A 17078-nucleotide genomic window follows, 5' to 3' on the forward strand; every position below is an offset into this window, starting at 1 on the left:
GATGTCAGCTGAACGATCCTTCTGGTCCGTCTTTGTGATTTGCCTCCTAGGGTTGTCTATTCTTGGACTTAATATAAATGGACTCATAAAATATGTTTCTTTTTCGGCTCGGCGCCTGTAGCTCAAGCAGCTAAGGTGCCAGCCATATACACCTGAGCTGACAGGTTCGAATCCAGCCTGGGCTGCCAAACAACAATGACAACTACAACCAAAAAATAGCCAGGCATTGTGGCGGGTGCCTGTAGTCCCAGCTACTTGGGAGGCTGAGGCAAGAGAATCCCTTAAGCCTAGGAGATGCTACCCAGGGTGACAGCTTGAGGGTCTCTCTCAAAAAAAAAAAAAAAATTAAATAAAGTTAAATATATGTTTCTTTTTGACTTGTTTTTCCACTTGAAATAATGTTTGTGACATCCAATCTATAGAATATAGTTTTTAGATTGTTTAGTTTGGTTACTATATAGTGTTCTATTGCTCGACATTGATGACACATTTTAATTTTATTTTATTATTATCTTTTTAAGACAGGGTCTCACTTTGTCATTCTTGGTAGAATGTCTTGGTGTCATAGCTCACAGAGATCACAAACTCTTGGGCTCAAGCCATTCTTTTGTGTCAGCCTTCCAAGTAGCTGGGACTACAGGTGCCTGCCACAACACACGGCTATTTTTCAAAGACAGGGTCTCACTCTGGCTCAGGCTGGTCTCAAACTTGTGAGCCCTGGCAATCTACCCGCCTCGGCCTCCTAGAATGCTAGGATTATAGGCATGAGCCACTGTACTCAGCCTGATGATACATTTTTGATTTGTAATTTTAATTTATGAATAAGTTCTTGCAGTTTGTATCAACATCTTTTTTATTCCCCTTTTCCCCCTTTTTCCTAATAAGCTTTAATTGTATGATAGAAAATTAGATGTGATTCATTAAATATTTTTTCAATTATCTATGTTTTGATAGACACTTTGCCATGTGTTGAGGTTGGGAAAAGAATATGATAGAATGTGAACAGTGTAAGAATTACCCTTCCCTGACCATGAAATTTTGGTCGAGTTGGGAAGACACATATGTAAGCAGTTGTCCTGAAATTACAAAATTAACTCTTAAGCAGGATATCTTAGAAGTTTAAAGAAAGCAGAAAATTTTTCTGGGATATCAGGGATAGTTTACACGAAGAAGTCCTATTAGAAATAGGCTTTAGTGCCCAAATCAGATATTCATGTATCACTGGATACAGTGGGGGAGGAAAGTTACTTTGAACTTGTACATGAATAATGATGTCTTAAGCTTTTTAATATGAATCCCTGAAAATAGTCAAACCAGTTAATCAAATTTTCAGTAGCCCCATTTCTTTCTGATCAGGTTTGTTTAACTTAAATTATCAGGAAGTCTCAGATTCACTTTCTCCTATAATTGAGGGTTTAAGAATAGGATTGCATTTATAGAGAGATGTATACAATATATTTTGAAAGTTCAGAGTATAAAAAGAAGGAATATTTTGGATTATAAAGTCATGGATACCATGGAGGGGATAACCTTTAAGCAGGTTATTAAGGAATGGGTAGAATCTTAGAGAGAATACTGTACTTTTTTATATAGTCCAAGATACCTAGTTTAACAAAGTTTTCATACCAACCCTGTGAGGTAAGATGATATTCCATCTTATAAACTGCAATTCAGTCATCTTAAATAAGTTATCCAAAGTCACATAGTGGCCAGACAAGGATTTTCACGGAGGATTATCTGGTTACCAAGTTTTTGATCCCTTTTTTACTTGAAGGAGTGAAGAGATACATTAACTTTTGGTTAATTGCCTTATAGCAAAAATGGATTTCCAAAGATTGAGAGTCTCTTTATGATAGTTCAGGTAATAAATGTGAACCTTGCTAGTATCAGTTAATAATATAGCTATTATTATAATGCTAATCTTTTATGATTGTGGATATTAGCATTGGGTGGAATCTTGGACATTATTTCAATTACTGAGTCTTTGTGACACACTTTTGGTGTATAGTCATCTATCTATTGCTTGTATGTTTTATTCAAAGGATTTTAGTTACTTTGTGAGGCATTATGAAGCAGATTTAAATTTCTTTTACTGAATCAAAAGTGCTTTTATGTGAAGTTCATACGTGGATTTCTGCCTAAGAATAATGTTTCTTCTCTGTTGTAATTATTCCCTATGTATACTTTGAGCCATATTCATTCTCAGAGAAATTTGTGAGAAACCCATATTTCTTTTCAAGATTGAGGGATCCTTGTAAGTATCCATTCCTTACTTAGAATATCACCAAATAGCATTGTTTTAACTAATGGAGTTATTGAACAGTTCATTTGTAGGAGGAAAATGGTTCTGTGGAATCTATCTTGAGATTTGTGTTAATTGAAAGGTACAGGACTTGGTGATGATAGGCTGGTGACACTGACGTGGTATCTGCAGGACACGTAAGGCAGACACTGGTCCTTTTGCCACTCTGGAACTGAAACTGAAGCAATCCTGTTCTATCTCTGCTCAGAAATGACGGTAGAATAAATTCTTTCAGCTTTAATGGAAGCTGGAATGTTCAAATCGAAAAACTGTAAATATAATCATTATATTAACAACATAAATAGTAAGTAACCTCCCTTAAAATGATGTTTGCTCAACTGCCCTGTTCTTAAAAAGACCACAGTTTGAGACCTCTAGAACTGAGAGTTGGGTGCTTCTAAAGCACCTGGAGATACGTTTTTTATGGCTTTGTTTCCAAAACTATGTTTCTTTTCATCTGTCTGCTTTTTAGAAAAATTTTTATTTTTGTTCATTCTTTCATTTGTTCATATTAATTGACACAATGCTTCTAAATATTCATGGAGTGCATAGTGATGTTTGTTCTTATTTCAGGTTAATGTGAGGGTACAAACAACTAGGTTACAATATTTGCATTTGTTAGTCCCTTTTATCGTTGTGTACCACACCGCAAAGGCATGCCATATACCCTTACATTGTCCCCATTCTGTTTAAGTGAACGTCTTACAACTACTAGGAATAAACTGGAACATTAATTCTCTTATCTTCATCTGAGGAGTTATTTTAACCTGTATAGCTTGGACAACACAAGTTTGAACTGCATGATACCACTTACTCATATATTTTTTTCTGTAATTTTTATGAAGATTTGAGACAATTTGACAAAACTTTTAGAGGAACTGTGTAAACCATAAATATTAAAAAAAATTAAAAAAGGCATGACATGAATATGTAAAATAAATGTCTATTTTATCATTTACTACCCTAAAATATACACAAATCTGCTGGGCGCGGTGGCTCACGCCTATAATCCTAGCACTCTGGGAGTCCAAGGCAGGTGGATTGCTTGAGCTCAGGAGTTTGAAACCACCCTCAGCAAAAGTAAGCTCTACTCAAAATAGCAAAACTAGATGGGTGTGGTGGCGCACGCTTATGGTCCCAGCTACTTTGGACACTGAGTCACGGAGAGTTTGAGATTACTGTGAGCTACGATGATGCCATGGCACATGGCATTCTACCCAGGGTGATAGAGTGATATTCTGTCTCAAAAAAAAAATCTGTATGTACACAAATCTCTAAAAACTTTATGTTTATCAAATTTACTCACTTAGATCCCATTTGCTGTTGAGAGAAATGTAAAACATAAAGACATACTATTAATTCACAGATGCATAAAACTAACTGTAGTACATACTGAAATAATTTTATAGTTAACTCCTATTACTTAAAAAGCAATGTGATGCTAATCATCTGCTCCTGACAGTTTGTCTCTTCAAGAAATTGGATTATCTTATTAAAAAGTGATCTCTCTTGGTTCTCATGTACTTGTCATTGTGTTTCGTGTGATACTGTAACACCATGGTACCTGTACCATCCAAGTGCTGTTAGATGTTGAAAGTGCTCCCAAGAAACAGAGAAAAATCATGACATTGCAAGAAAAAGTTGAGTTGCTTGATATGTACTGTAGATTGATGTCTGCAGTTATAGTAGCCTGCCATTTCAAGATAAATGAATTCAGCATAAGGATCATTGTAAGAAAAAATAAATAAATTTGTGAAGCCTTTGCTGCAGGTGTACCAACAAGCACAAAAACTTTATTCTATTTGTGAAATACCTTTTTATCTCATATTGAAAATGAAGCTTCGTATGTGGGCACATGATTGCTATAACAAAGGAAAACCTACAGACTAATATAATTTGAGAAAAAGTGAAGTTATTATGGAACAACTTAAAGAAAAAGGAAGATGAAGGATATCAAGCTAGAGAATTTAATGACAGCAAAGGGTGGTTGATCATTTTAGAAAGAGGTTTAGCTTAAAAAAAAAAAAGTCAAGATACTGTGACCAAGGAACAGCAGATGAGTTTCCTAGCTGCCAGCAGGTGAGAATCACTGAGGAGACAAGGTATCCATCTGAAAAGGTCTTTAATGTAGAAAAAAGTGTCCTATTCTGGGGAAAAAACATGCCACAAAGCAACATTTATTAGTAATGAAGAGATGAGTACTTATGAACCAGTACCAGATGATGAGGAAGAAGATAGAAGGAACAGTGCCAGAAAATAAATTGACATTATACACTTTGGTAGATGGGTTCTAATTACTTAGGGCAGCTTTAACTTTTTATTTTATGACAGGGACCATTCTATGATTTGGGCACTAAAACTAAAGCAAATGGTGAAAGAAGGATTGGTACTATATAGAAATATTTTTAGAGAAATAAAAAAGCAAAACTGTTCTATGGAATTCATGATGTTTTTCCGTAAAGTTACACTAGTTTCCCTGCTCTCTCCCAACTCTACTTTTTCTCCTTCCACCCTGCCACCCGAGACAGCAAGACCTCTTCAGCCTATTCACGTGAAGACGATGAGGATGAAGACATTTGTAATGATCCACTTCCCACTCGATGAATCATAAGTACAATAGAACCCCCATAGTTGACAACCTCCCCAAATTGATCACATCCTTAAGTTGACCTAATTTTCATAGATTGCACATGCACTATATGTAGGTATCAGTGCAATAGGCCTAGTTCCTTATGTTCACCACCTCCATATGTCAACCAGTTTTTATAGTCCCTTGGATGATCAACTTACAGAGGTTCTACTGTATATTTTCTCTTCATTATGATTTTCTTAATAATATTTTCTTTTCTCTAGCTTACTTTATTTAAGAATACAGTATATAATATATATAAAACATACAAATATGTATTTATTGACTAGGTTATTGTTAAGGATTCCAGCCAACAATAGGCTATCAGTAGTTATGTTTTTGGGTAGTCAAAAGCTATATGTGGATTTTTGACTGCATGAGGAGTTATAGTACCCCTAATCACCGTGTTCAAGATTCAACTATACGCAATCTCATAGATTTAGAGGATAATTTTTATTAGGGCTTTTAAAATCCATTCACAAATGTTCATGTTTTAAATTGTATCCTTGCTTTATACTCCTAATTTCCATTTTTTATATTGTAATGTGTAGTGTAAATAAACATCAGAAGTCCATAAAGTTTTTCCTAATTAAAAAGATTTTAAATTGTTAAGTTTTTAAATATGTATGTTCATGTAAAGATACTTTCTTTGGTTATAAATTACCAATGTTAAATTTTTTGGCAGAGCTTTCTGAGTGTATCATTACCTTGTAATCATAGCTTATGCTGAGTGTTGCTTTGTATACCCATTGAATAATCCCTGTATTTCTGGTTTACACATGATTTATAATTTCACCCTTGATCTAACCAGAAGGCCAAGAAATGATATAATTTATATTTAAAAAACTCATGAACAGAATTTTTATTCCAGCTCATGTAAGTGGTTTATATTACAAATTTGTAGGGATAATTTCAATAACTCCGAACTAATATTTGTAATAACTTAGATGTGCTAGGAGTTATGCTAAGAGGCTTACATGCATGTCTTCCTAGCAGCCTTATGAGAGATAATACACTTATGTTATACATAATTCTGTCTTAACTTAATGTTTATATAAATACTGAAGTTGGAATTCAATTTTCAATTTTAGGTCTTCTTATATGAATCAAGATCTAAGAGTAGCAGTCCTTTATACCTGTGGTCCCCAACCTCCTGTCTGTGGTCTGTTAGGAACTGGGTCACACAACAGGAGATGAGCCAGTGGAGCTTCATCTGTATTTATAGTTGCTCCCCAGTGCTTGAATTACTGCCTTAGCTGTGTCTCTTGTCACATCATGTGTGGCATGAGATTTTCATATGAGCATGAACCCCACTGTAAATTGTGCATATTGAGGGATCTAGGTTGTATGCTCCTAATGCCTGATGATTTGAGGTGGAGGTGTAAGGTGCTTAAATAATCCTGAAACCATCACCCCTGCACCATGAAACTGGTCCCTGGTGCCAAAAAAGTTTGAGGATAACTGCTTTACACCACTGGTGAAGAGTTTGAATCCTTAGGCATCCTTCCATAGGAATAGTTTTGCTAACTTGTATTTTTTAAAAATAAACACCTTTATTAAGGTATATTTTATATAGTATATAATGTATCCATTTCAAGTTTACAATACAATGATTTCTAGTAACTTTACTGAGTGATGCAAATTTTATCATAAATTAGTTTTTGAAAATTTTCATGTCTTTTAGTGAGATTCCTCATGCCCATTACAATTAATCCCCATCCTCAGCCCCAGATAACCACCAATCTACTTTGTCTCTGTAGTTTGCCTTTTCTTACCTATAACTGGAAGAATACAATATATGGTTTTTTGTGTCTGTCTCTCTTTATCTGCCATAATGTTTTTTTTGAAGTTTATTGTTGATATAGCATGTGTTAATTGCTAACTTTTTTTTAATTCAAAGTCTTTATGGCTTTTCTTGAGTAAAATGTATTCAGGTTCATAAATAACTATCTTTACTCGTATCCAAAGGTTTTTATATTCCAAGGTTGGAATGTATGTGTGTGAGGTAATCCAAATCTTATTATAGTTGTTGCTTTAACTGTGACTTGAGAAGTTGTACAAATGTCCTTTTGTGTCCTTACCCCTTCCTAAGGTAGACTTAGGTTTTTGTCATAATTTTTCAGAAATTATAGATGTGGGAATGTTGTTTGTGGTCCTGGCTCTGTGGTTATTGGCATCTAAAACTCATTTAAATATAGAATTCAACTCTGTGTTAAAGACTTGTCTGTTTTTCTCAGAGAGATAGATGGTAGCTAGTAATTGGGCAGATTTTTGTTTTTGTTTTTTTGGTTTTTTATATTTAAATCATTGGTATGTTAACTTTTGAAAATGCTTGGTCTTGTCATTATAAGATGTTATCATTTTTGCATCTTGACTAGTTTTATTTTTCGTATTTTCATTTATGCTTCTGGATCTAGCATATAGTTGATTTTTAATAAATGTTTTTTTTTTTTTTTTTTGATTTTTGGCCGGGGCTGGGTTTGAAACCGCCACCTCCAGCATACAGGACCGGTGCCTACTCCTTGAGCCACAGGCGCCGCCCAATAAATGTTAATTAATATGAATTGAACTGGGTTTTTTTTTTTTTTCTTTTGTGATGAGCTCTCACTGTGTTTCCTGTGCGGGAGTGCAATTGCTATTTACAGGCATGATCATAGGTCTCTACATTTTTAAACTCCTGGTCTGAAGAGATCTCCTGTCTAAGCCTTTCAAGTATGTGGGGTTACTCACAACTGTGCCCAGCTTGAACTGGAATTCAGTTAATTAAATAAACATTTTTAGATCAGCTAACTTAAATTTTCAAGATGTTAGAAAACAACTGACATAGTCAATCAAATTTCTTTTTACTGAAGTAAGCTAACAAGCTCAGTTTTCATTTTTGTTCATCTTTACTTTTTTTCTACAAACCAAAGCTTTACTATTTTTCAGTTAATATTCTTTTAGATCCTAGAATCTGGAGAGAAATATTATTTTAGATTCTAGAGTCTAGAAAGAAATATTCCATTAGAGTCTAGAATCTGAAAAGAATATTCCATTAAAGTCTAACATCTGAATATCTTCCATTTTTGTTTATTCTAATAAATGCAAATATTCAGATATTTGAATGTTATCAGAATTTTTATTTCTAGATGTTTGGTTTTTTGTCTCTTGATGGTGTTTGTTTAACTGTTTTGGGGGGGTAGAATTTTTTTTTTTTTTGAGACAGAGTCTCACTTTGTTGCCCCATTAGAGTACAGTACCGTGGCATCTTAGCTCACAGCAACCTCGGACTTTTTAATTCAAGCAGTCCTCTTGCCTCAGCCTCTAGAATAGTTGGACTATAGGTCCTGCCATTACACCCTGCAATTTTTTTTTTCTTTCTATTTTTAGTTGAGACAGTGTCTTGTTCCTGCTTAGGCTGGTCTTGAACTCCCGAGCTCAAGCAATCCACTCACTTTAGCCTCCCAGAGTGCTAGGATTATAGGCATGGGCCATCATGCCTGGCCTGGGAGAGATGTTATTTTAAGGTAAATGCCTTTTTATGTTTAATTTATTTCTTGAAGTATTCTTATTTGATTATCATAAAACCCATGGAATAATTTTAAAAATTGAAAAAGGCTTTATTACACCTCAAAATATATATAACTTCAGGCCAGTGCTATGAATCACACCTGTAATCCTAGCACTCTGGGAGGGGAGGCCCAGGCGGGTAGATTGCTTGAGCTCAGGAGTTCAAGAACAGCCTGAGAGAGAGGGAGACCCACTCTCTACCAAAAATAGAAAAAACAGCAGGGTGTAGTGGTGGGCACCTGTAGTCCCAGCTTCTTGGAAGGCTGAAGCAAGACGCTTGCTCAAGTCCCAACAGTTTGAAGTTGCTGTGAGCTATGACACCACAGCCCTCTACCCAGGAGACAGAGATTCTATCTCAACAACTCTAACAACAACAACAACAAAATACATACATAAATATTACATATCTATATGTATAAAACTATAGCAAGCTTTATTTATTTATTTATTTATTTTTTTATTAAATCATAACTGTATACATTGATATGATCATGGGGCATCATACACTCGCTTCATAGACCATTTGACACATTTTTATCACAGTGGTTAACGTAGCCTTTCTGGCGTTATCTCAGTTACTGTGCCAAAACCTTTACATTCTACATCTACCAAGTTTCGCAAATACCCCTGTAAGATGCACCACAGGTGTGATCCCACCGATCCCCCTCCCTCTACCCATCCCCCCTTTCCCACTTCCCCCTATTGTTAAGTTGTAACTGGGTTATAGCTTTCATGTGAGAGCCCCAAATAAGTTTCACAGTAGGGCTGAGTACATTGGGTACTTTTTCTTCCATTCTTGAGATACTTTACTAAGAAGAATATGTTCCAGCTCCATCCATGTAAACATGAAAGAGGTAAAGTCTCCATCTTTCTTTAAGGCTGCATAGTATTCCATGGTATACACATACCACAATTTATTAATCCATTCGTGGATTGATGGGCACTTGGGCTTTTTCCATGACTTAGCTATTATGAATTGGGCTGCAATAAACATTCTGGTACAAATATCTTTGTTATGTTGTGATTTTTGGTCTTCTGGGTATATGCCCAGCAGAGGAATTACAGGATTGAATGGCAGATCTATTTTTAGATCTCTGAGTGTTCTCCATATATCTTTCCAAAAGGAATGTATTAATTTGCATTCCCACCAGCAGTGCAGAAGTGTTCCCTTTTCTCCGCATCCACGCCAACATCTCTGGTCTTGAGATTTTGTGATATAGGCTAGTCTCATTGGAGTTAGATGATTATCTCAAAGTAGTTTTGATTTGCATTTCTCTGATGATTAAAGATGATGAGCATTTTTTCATATGTCTGAAGGCCGTGCGCCTGTCTTCTTCAGAGAAGTTTCTCTTCAAATCCCTTGCCCAGCCTGAGATGGGATCCCTTGTTTTTTTCTTGCTGATGCGTTTGAGTTCTCTGTGGATTCTGGTTATTAAACCTTTGTCAGAGATATACCCTGCAAATATCGTCTCCCATTCTGAGGGCTGTCTGCTTGCTTTGCTTACTGTGTTCTTAGCTGTGCAGAAGCTTTTTAGTTTGATCAAGTCCCAGTAGTGTATTTTTGAAGCTGCTTCAATTGCCCGGGGGGTTCTCCTCATGAAATACTCACCCAGACCAATTTCTTCAAGGGTTTTCCCTGCATTCTCCTCTAGTATTTTTATAGTTTCATGTTTTAAGTTTAAATCTTTAATCAATGAGAGTCTATCTTAGTTAATGGTGAAAGGTGTGGGTCCAATTTCAGTCTTCTGCAGGTTGCCAGCCAGTTCACCCAGCACCATTTGTTAAATAGGGAATCTTTTCCCCACTGAATGTTTTTAATTGGCTTGTCAAAAATCAAATAGCGGTAAGTAGCTGGATTCATCTCTTGGTTCTCTATTCTGTTCCAGATATCTACTTCTCTGTTTTTGTGCCAATACCATGCTGTTTTGATCACTATTGATTTGTAGTAAAGTCTGAGGTCTGGTAGTGTGATTCCTCCTGTTTTGTTTTTATTTCTGAGTAATGTCTTGGCTATTTGAGGTTTTTTCTGATTCCATATAAAACGAAGTAATGTTTTTTCAAGATCTTTAAAATATGACAGTGGAGCTTTAATAGGGAGTGCGTTGAAATTATATATTGCTTTGGGTAGTATGGACATTTTGATAATGTTGATTCTTCCTAGCCATGAGCATGGTATGTTTTTCCATTTGTTGATATTTTCAGCTATTTCTTTTCTTAGAGTTTCATAGTTCTCTTTATAGAGATCTTTCACGTCTTTTGTTAGGTAAATTCCCAAATATTTCATCTTCTTTGGCACTACTGTGAATGAGATAGAGTCCTTAACTGCTTTTTCAACTTGACTGTTGTTGGTGTATATAAAGGCTACCGATTTATGGATGTTGATTTTGTGACCTGAGACACTGCTGTATTCCTTGATCACTTCTAGGAGTTTTGTAGTAGAGTCCCTAGTGTTTTCCAGATACACAATCATATCATCTGCGAAGAGCGAATGTTTGATCTCTTCTGACCCTATATGGATACCCTTGATCGCCTTTTCTTCCCTAATTGCGGTGGCTAAAACTTCCATTACAATGTTGAAAAGCAATGGAAGACAATGGGCACCCTTGTCTGGTTCCTGATCTGAGTGGAAATGATTCCAATTTAACTCCATTCAATATGATATTGGCTGTGGTTTGCTGTAGATGGCCTCTATCAGTTTAAGGAAAGTCCCTTCTAGACCAATTTTCTTGAGTGTTCTGATCATGAAGGGATGCTGGATATTATCAAAAGCTTTTTCTGCATCAATTGAGAGAATCATATGGTCTTTGTTTTTTAATTTGTTTATGTGCTGAATTACATTTATAGATTTACGTATATTGAACCAGCCTTGACACCCTGGGATAAAACCAACTTGGTCATGATGTATAATTTGTTCGATGTGTTGCTGGATTCTATTTATTAGGATCTTGTTGAATATTTTTGCATCTATATTCATTAGTGATATTGGTCTATAATTTTCTTTTCTTGTTGGGTCTTTTCCTGGTTTGGGGATCAGGGTGATGTTTGCTTCATAGAACGTGTTGGGCAGTCTTCCTTCTTTTTCTACATTTTGGAGCAGGTTGAGTAATATAGGTACTAATTCCTCTTTAAAGGTTTGGTAGAATTCTGACGTGAAACCATCTGGTCCTGGGCTTTTCTTTTTAGGGAGGTTTTGTATAGTTGATGCTATTTCTGAACTTGATATGGGTCTGTTCAACATTTCCACTTGATTCTGGTTAAGTCTTGGAAGGTGGCGTGCTTCCAAGTATCGGTCTATTTCCTTCAGATTTTCATATTTCTGAGAATAAAGTTTCTTGTAATATTCATTAAGGATTTTTTTGATTTCTGATGAGTCGGTTGTTATTTCGTCTTTGTTGTTTCTGATTGATGAGATTAGATTTTACTCTTTTTTTTCCTGATTAGGTTGGCCAGAGGTTTATCTATTTTATTGACCTTTTCAAAAAACCAACTTTTTGATTTATTGATCTGCTGTATTATTCTTTTGTTTTCAATTTCATTTAATTCTGCTCTAATTTTCGTTATTTCTTTTCTTCTACTGGGTTTGGGGTTGGAATGTTCTTCCTTTTCCAGTTGCTTGAGATGTCCCATTAAGTTGTTAACTTCCTCTCTTTCCGTTCTCTTGAGGAAGGCTTGCAGTGCTATAAATTTCCCTCTTAGAACTGCCTTTGCGGTGTCCCAAAGGTTCTGATAGTTTGTGTCTTCATTGTCGTTTTGTTCCAAAAAATTGGCGATTTCTTTCTTAATCTCATCTCTGACCCAGCTATCATTCAGCATAAGGTTATTTAACTTCCATGTTTTTGTATGAGTATGCAGATTCCTGTTGTTACTCAATTCAAGTTTTATTCCATGATGGTCCGAGAAGATGCATGGAATAATTTCTATTTCTTTAAATTTACTGAGGTTAGACTTGTGACCTAAAATGTGGTCAATTTTGGAGTAAGTTCTGTGGGCTGGTGAGAAGTATGTGTATTCAGTTTTGTTGGGATGAAATGTTCTGTAGATGTCTGCTAAATCTAAATATTGGATGGTTAGGTTTAAATCTAAGATTTCTTTGCTTAGCTTCTTGCTGGAGGATCAATCCAACACTGCCAAAGGAGTGTTGAAATCTCCGATGATTATGGAGCTGGAGGAAATCAAGTTACTCATGTCTGTTAGAGTTTCTCTTATAAATTGAGGTGCATTCTGGTTGGGTGCATAGATATTAATAATTGAGATCTCATCATAGTGAGTATTACCCTTAACAAATATGAAGTGCCCATTCTTGTCCTTCCTTACTTTTGATGGTTTAAAGCCTACTGTATCTGCAAATAAAATTGCAACACCTGCTTTTTTCTGATTACCATTTGCCTGAAATATGGATGACCATCCTTTCACCCTGAGTCTATATTTGTCTTTTAAGTTGAGATGTGACTCTTGTATGCAACAAATATCTGGCCTGAGTTTTTGTATCCTGTCAGCTAACCTATGCCTCTTTAGAGGACAGTTTAAGCCATTCACATTGATGGAGAGTATTGATAAGTCTGGTGGAATTTTGGGTATCGAGTTTTTCAAAGGTCCAGTGGACATTTTTAATCCTTTCGCCAGTGTGGAAGTTGGAGTTTGATCCGAAGTTTCTGAGTGAGTTTACTTTTGTGGTATAGGATTGGGTTGGTCATTGTGGAGGATAGGTCTGAGAACATCCTGAAGAGCTGGTTTACTTATGGCAAATTTTTTCAACATATGAATGTCATTGAAGTATTTAATTTCTCCATCATAGATGAAACTCAGTTTGGCTGGATACAAGATCCTGGGTTGAAAGTTATTTTGCTTTAGGAGATTAAAAGTTCATGACTACCCTCTTCTGGCTTGAAAAGTTTCAGCAGAGAGATCTGCAGTTATTCTAATATTCTTACCTTTGTACGTAATAGTTTTCTTTCGCCGGACTGCTTTGAGAATCTTCTCTTTCATGTTAACTTTAGTGAAGGTAATTATGATATGTCTGGTGGATGACTTATTGGGGTTGAATCGTGCTGGGGTTCTGAAGCTGTCTGCTGTCTGAATTTCAGATTCTCTAGGCAAGTCTGGAAAATTTTCTTTCATAATTTCATGCAGAAGGGCCTCTGTACCCTTGGAGGCCACTTCATCGTTCTCAGAAATCCCTATAATTCTTATATTGCTTTTTTTCGAATTATCTGAGAGCTCTCTGAGTGAGTGATCCATTTTTGCTCTCCATTTCTCTTCCTCTTTGAGAGATTGGGAGTGTTCGAAAACTTTATCTTCAATGTCAGAAATCCTTTCTTCTGCTTGCTCCATTCTGTTCCTGAGGGATTCTACTGTATTTTTCATATCTTTGAGGGCTGTAAATTCTTGCTTCAGTGTGTCTAAGTCTTTGGTGGTTTTGTCTTTAAATTCATTAAATTCTTGAGACAACTTTTGAATTTCTGCTCGAATTCCTAATTCCATTTTATTAATCTTGTCTGCAATCCAAATTCTGAATTCGATTTCTGACATCTCAGCCAGTTGTTTATGAATGGGATCTTCAATCACATCTGCCACATCTTTCCTTCGGGGGGGGGGGGTTGATCTATTCTGGTTATTCATGTTACCAGAGTTTTTCCACTGATTCCGCCCCATGGTTATTTTACTCCCTTTGGCTTTTCCCCTGGGGCTTTATCGAGGGGCCGTACAGTGTTGTTGCCTTAGAAACTGGGGCCCTGTCTGGCGTGGTGGAGCAAAGTGGTTCTGTCTTGTTTTCAGCTGGTTTCTGTTTGATTCTATTGCAACTTCTAGTCTGGCTTGAAGTCTCAGCTGTGTGGAAAAATCAGCAATTAAGTCACCCTGCCCGCCCACCTCTGGCCCCAGTTGGAAAAGGAGAATCAAACCTTCCTACAATCGCACACCCAGGGCACCGCCTGAAAAGTCCTCAGTCTATTAGCCCAGTTCAAAAGGTCCAAATCAACTGTCTCAATCGGCACCTGTCTCAGGTGGGAGAGTTCAAGAGGTCTCTGGGAACTGGATCACAGGGGCCTGGTGACTCCTCTGACACGGCTTACCCCAGTGCAGCGTGGAGTCAGGAGGAGGCACCCAGCAAATAGAGCAGTCTGGGAAGGTTGACGTCTCCTTCCCCACTTTGCCCCTCCGTCGGACCCATTCACTGGTATCTCTGCAGATGGCTAACCCAGTTGCCTGCAGTGAACAGACACTCCAGGGGTTTGCACCTGCCTGAATCACAAGGAAGTCTGCCAGGCCCCCGGAGACTGCTGCTATCTAGCAGGAGGAGATGGGGCCTGACATCTTTGAGTGCTTGATGCAGGTGATTGGAAGGAGGTGTTCACTCAGGCTTAGCCCTGTCCCTGATGGATGCTGCTAACAGAACAGAACAGAACAGACAACTTTGCGGGGTTCTCTCTCTGTTCCTGTCGAAATCGCCTACAGAAGATGGGCTGTTCTGAGTTCAAACGTCTTTGCTGCTGGAGGTTTGTGTCCTCTTTGCTACTGGAGGTTTGCCGATCTCCTCTCTGGGTCGGCCCCGTCCTGGAAGCTTCCCACGTTTGTGAGCAGTGTCAGGAAATCCCCCGCTTACCGGTGGCCTCCTCTGGTTGCCCAGGGAGACAGGGTGTGTGGCCTCAGAATATCCAGAAGTGAGCGTTCTTCCCTTAAAGAAAAAACGGCTGTTGATCTACCTCCAGGGAACTGCTGCTCTGGTGTGGGCACTCAGCCGACCCTTTTCTCCTCTGTCCCGCACCCCAGAGTCAGCACTGAGTGGCCACAGTTTATGCTGGGTCCACACCCCTCAAGAGATCCCCCAAGAATCCGAACTCTTGGGGGATAGGCCCCCAGACCCCGATTGAGAGTGGGGGGGAAGCTAGAGTTACATTCAGTTTTATGCCCGCCCGGGGAGGGCTGTTGCACCGCACCAAAGGAAAGTGCCGCCAAGTCTTGATTTCCCCTCAGCAGAGTGCCCTCTCCTTGCTCACGTGTCTCAGAGTCAGTGCTGACCTGACGCAGCTCGGGCACTGTGCACTCCCCTCGAGAAATCACCCAAGGATCCGAACTCCTGGGGGATAGGCCTCCAGACCCCGAGTGAGAGTAGGGGCTCTCAGCCCTCAGCGGGGAAGCTAGAGTTTTATTCAGTTTTGGGCCCGGCCCAGTAATGTTGCCCGGGGAGGGCTGCTGCACCTAATCCGCAGGGAAGTGCCGCTGAGGCGTGACTCCCCCTCAGTAGAGTGCTTTCTCCTCGCCCGCGTGTCTTAGAGTCAGCTCTGACCAGTCGCGGCTCGGGCACTGTGCGCTCCCCTCGAGAAATCACCCAAGGATCCGAACTCCTGGGGGACAGGTCCCCAGACCCCGAGTGAGAGTGGGGGGGGGAAGCTAGAGTTTCATTCAGTTTTATGTCTGGCTGTATTGATGCACGGGGAGGGCTGTTGCACCGCACCACAGGGAAGTGCCGCAGAGGCGTGACTCCCCCTCAGCCCGGTGCCCTCTCCTCACTCGCGTGCCTCAGAGTCAATGCTGACCAGTCGCAACTCGGGGACTGTCCACTCCCCTTGAGAAATCACTCAAGGATCCGAGCTCCTGGGGGACTGGCCTCCAGACCTCAGTGGGCGGGAGGGGAGTGTTGGGGATTCAGGTTTGCCGGCAAAGGATTTTTAAAGTTTTATTCAGTTTTATGCCCGGCAGGAGAACGCCACGGCACCCCAGTATGGGAGGTAGGTCCAGTTTTTAGAAGGTCTCTCCCGTGGAGTGTAGTGGGAAGGCCTTTAATTTCTGCCCGCTTGTTTAATTGTGGGGCTTTTGAGCTGGTCCCATGGGGGAGGAGGACTCCCGTCCGCTTGGTGGTAGATTTTGTACCTTTTGTTTGTGTCGTTGTGATCACAGCTTGCCTCAGCGGTGTTGATGTGCGTTCTTCAACCTTCTCTCTTGGTGAGGCTCAAGTCCACCAGGATACTTACTAAATTCCTGTCCCTTAACTCTCCTTCTGGACGGGAGCCTCTGTTGAAAGCTGGGTTCAGTCCGCCATCTTGTCTCCCCCCTATAGCAAGCTTTCACAGTACCCTAGAGTTGTGGTTTATGTAGTTCTGTATAATGGTTTATTATATAAATTATGTCAGTGTTTTCAGTAACATTGTTTTAGTTTTTAAATTAGAATGTAAATATAGTGGTCAACAGTTTTAAGTTTATATTTCAGTGGTTTTTGACAGATCCACAGTTACATCTCTAGCTATTACCAAAATCAAGATTTAGAACATTTCTATCATCTGTTAAAGTTTTCTTCAGTCTCTCCTTCTCCCCTGGAGTACTTGTCTTTTCTTGTTGGCCCTTAGCTGTGCTAAATAATGGGTAATGCCTTCCTTGATTCTGTAGGTCGTAGAGTATGACTAGCAACATTGGTGGATGCTTAGCAGACTGCTGCTTAACTAGTAGTCCACTGCCCCTAATTTTGCTCTCTATCTTTTACCCAACCCCAGCAAGAACCTTTAATCTCTTCATTGGGGCTTCAGGGATTTTTCTAGCCCACAGGGATGCCAGAGACTAAAGTATATAGCATTTCAGTTACGTAATAAAATATCTTGTACATAC

The 17078-nt window shown here is 38.7% G+C and overlaps 1 protein-coding gene across 12 annotated transcripts in view; it reads left to right on the forward strand.

Annotated features, from left to right (window-relative positions):
• VPS13B (vacuolar protein sorting 13 homolog B) overlaps positions 1 to 17078 on the forward strand; it is a 980186-nt gene that overhangs the window by 164180 nt on the left and 798928 nt on the right. The window lies entirely within an intron of this gene.

This window comes from Nycticebus coucang, chromosome 13 (assembly GCF_027406575.1).
Source record: "Nycticebus coucang isolate mNycCou1 chromosome 13, mNycCou1.pri, whole genome shotgun sequence".
Taxonomy (NCBI): domain Eukaryota; kingdom Metazoa; phylum Chordata; class Mammalia; order Primates; family Lorisidae; genus Nycticebus; species Nycticebus coucang.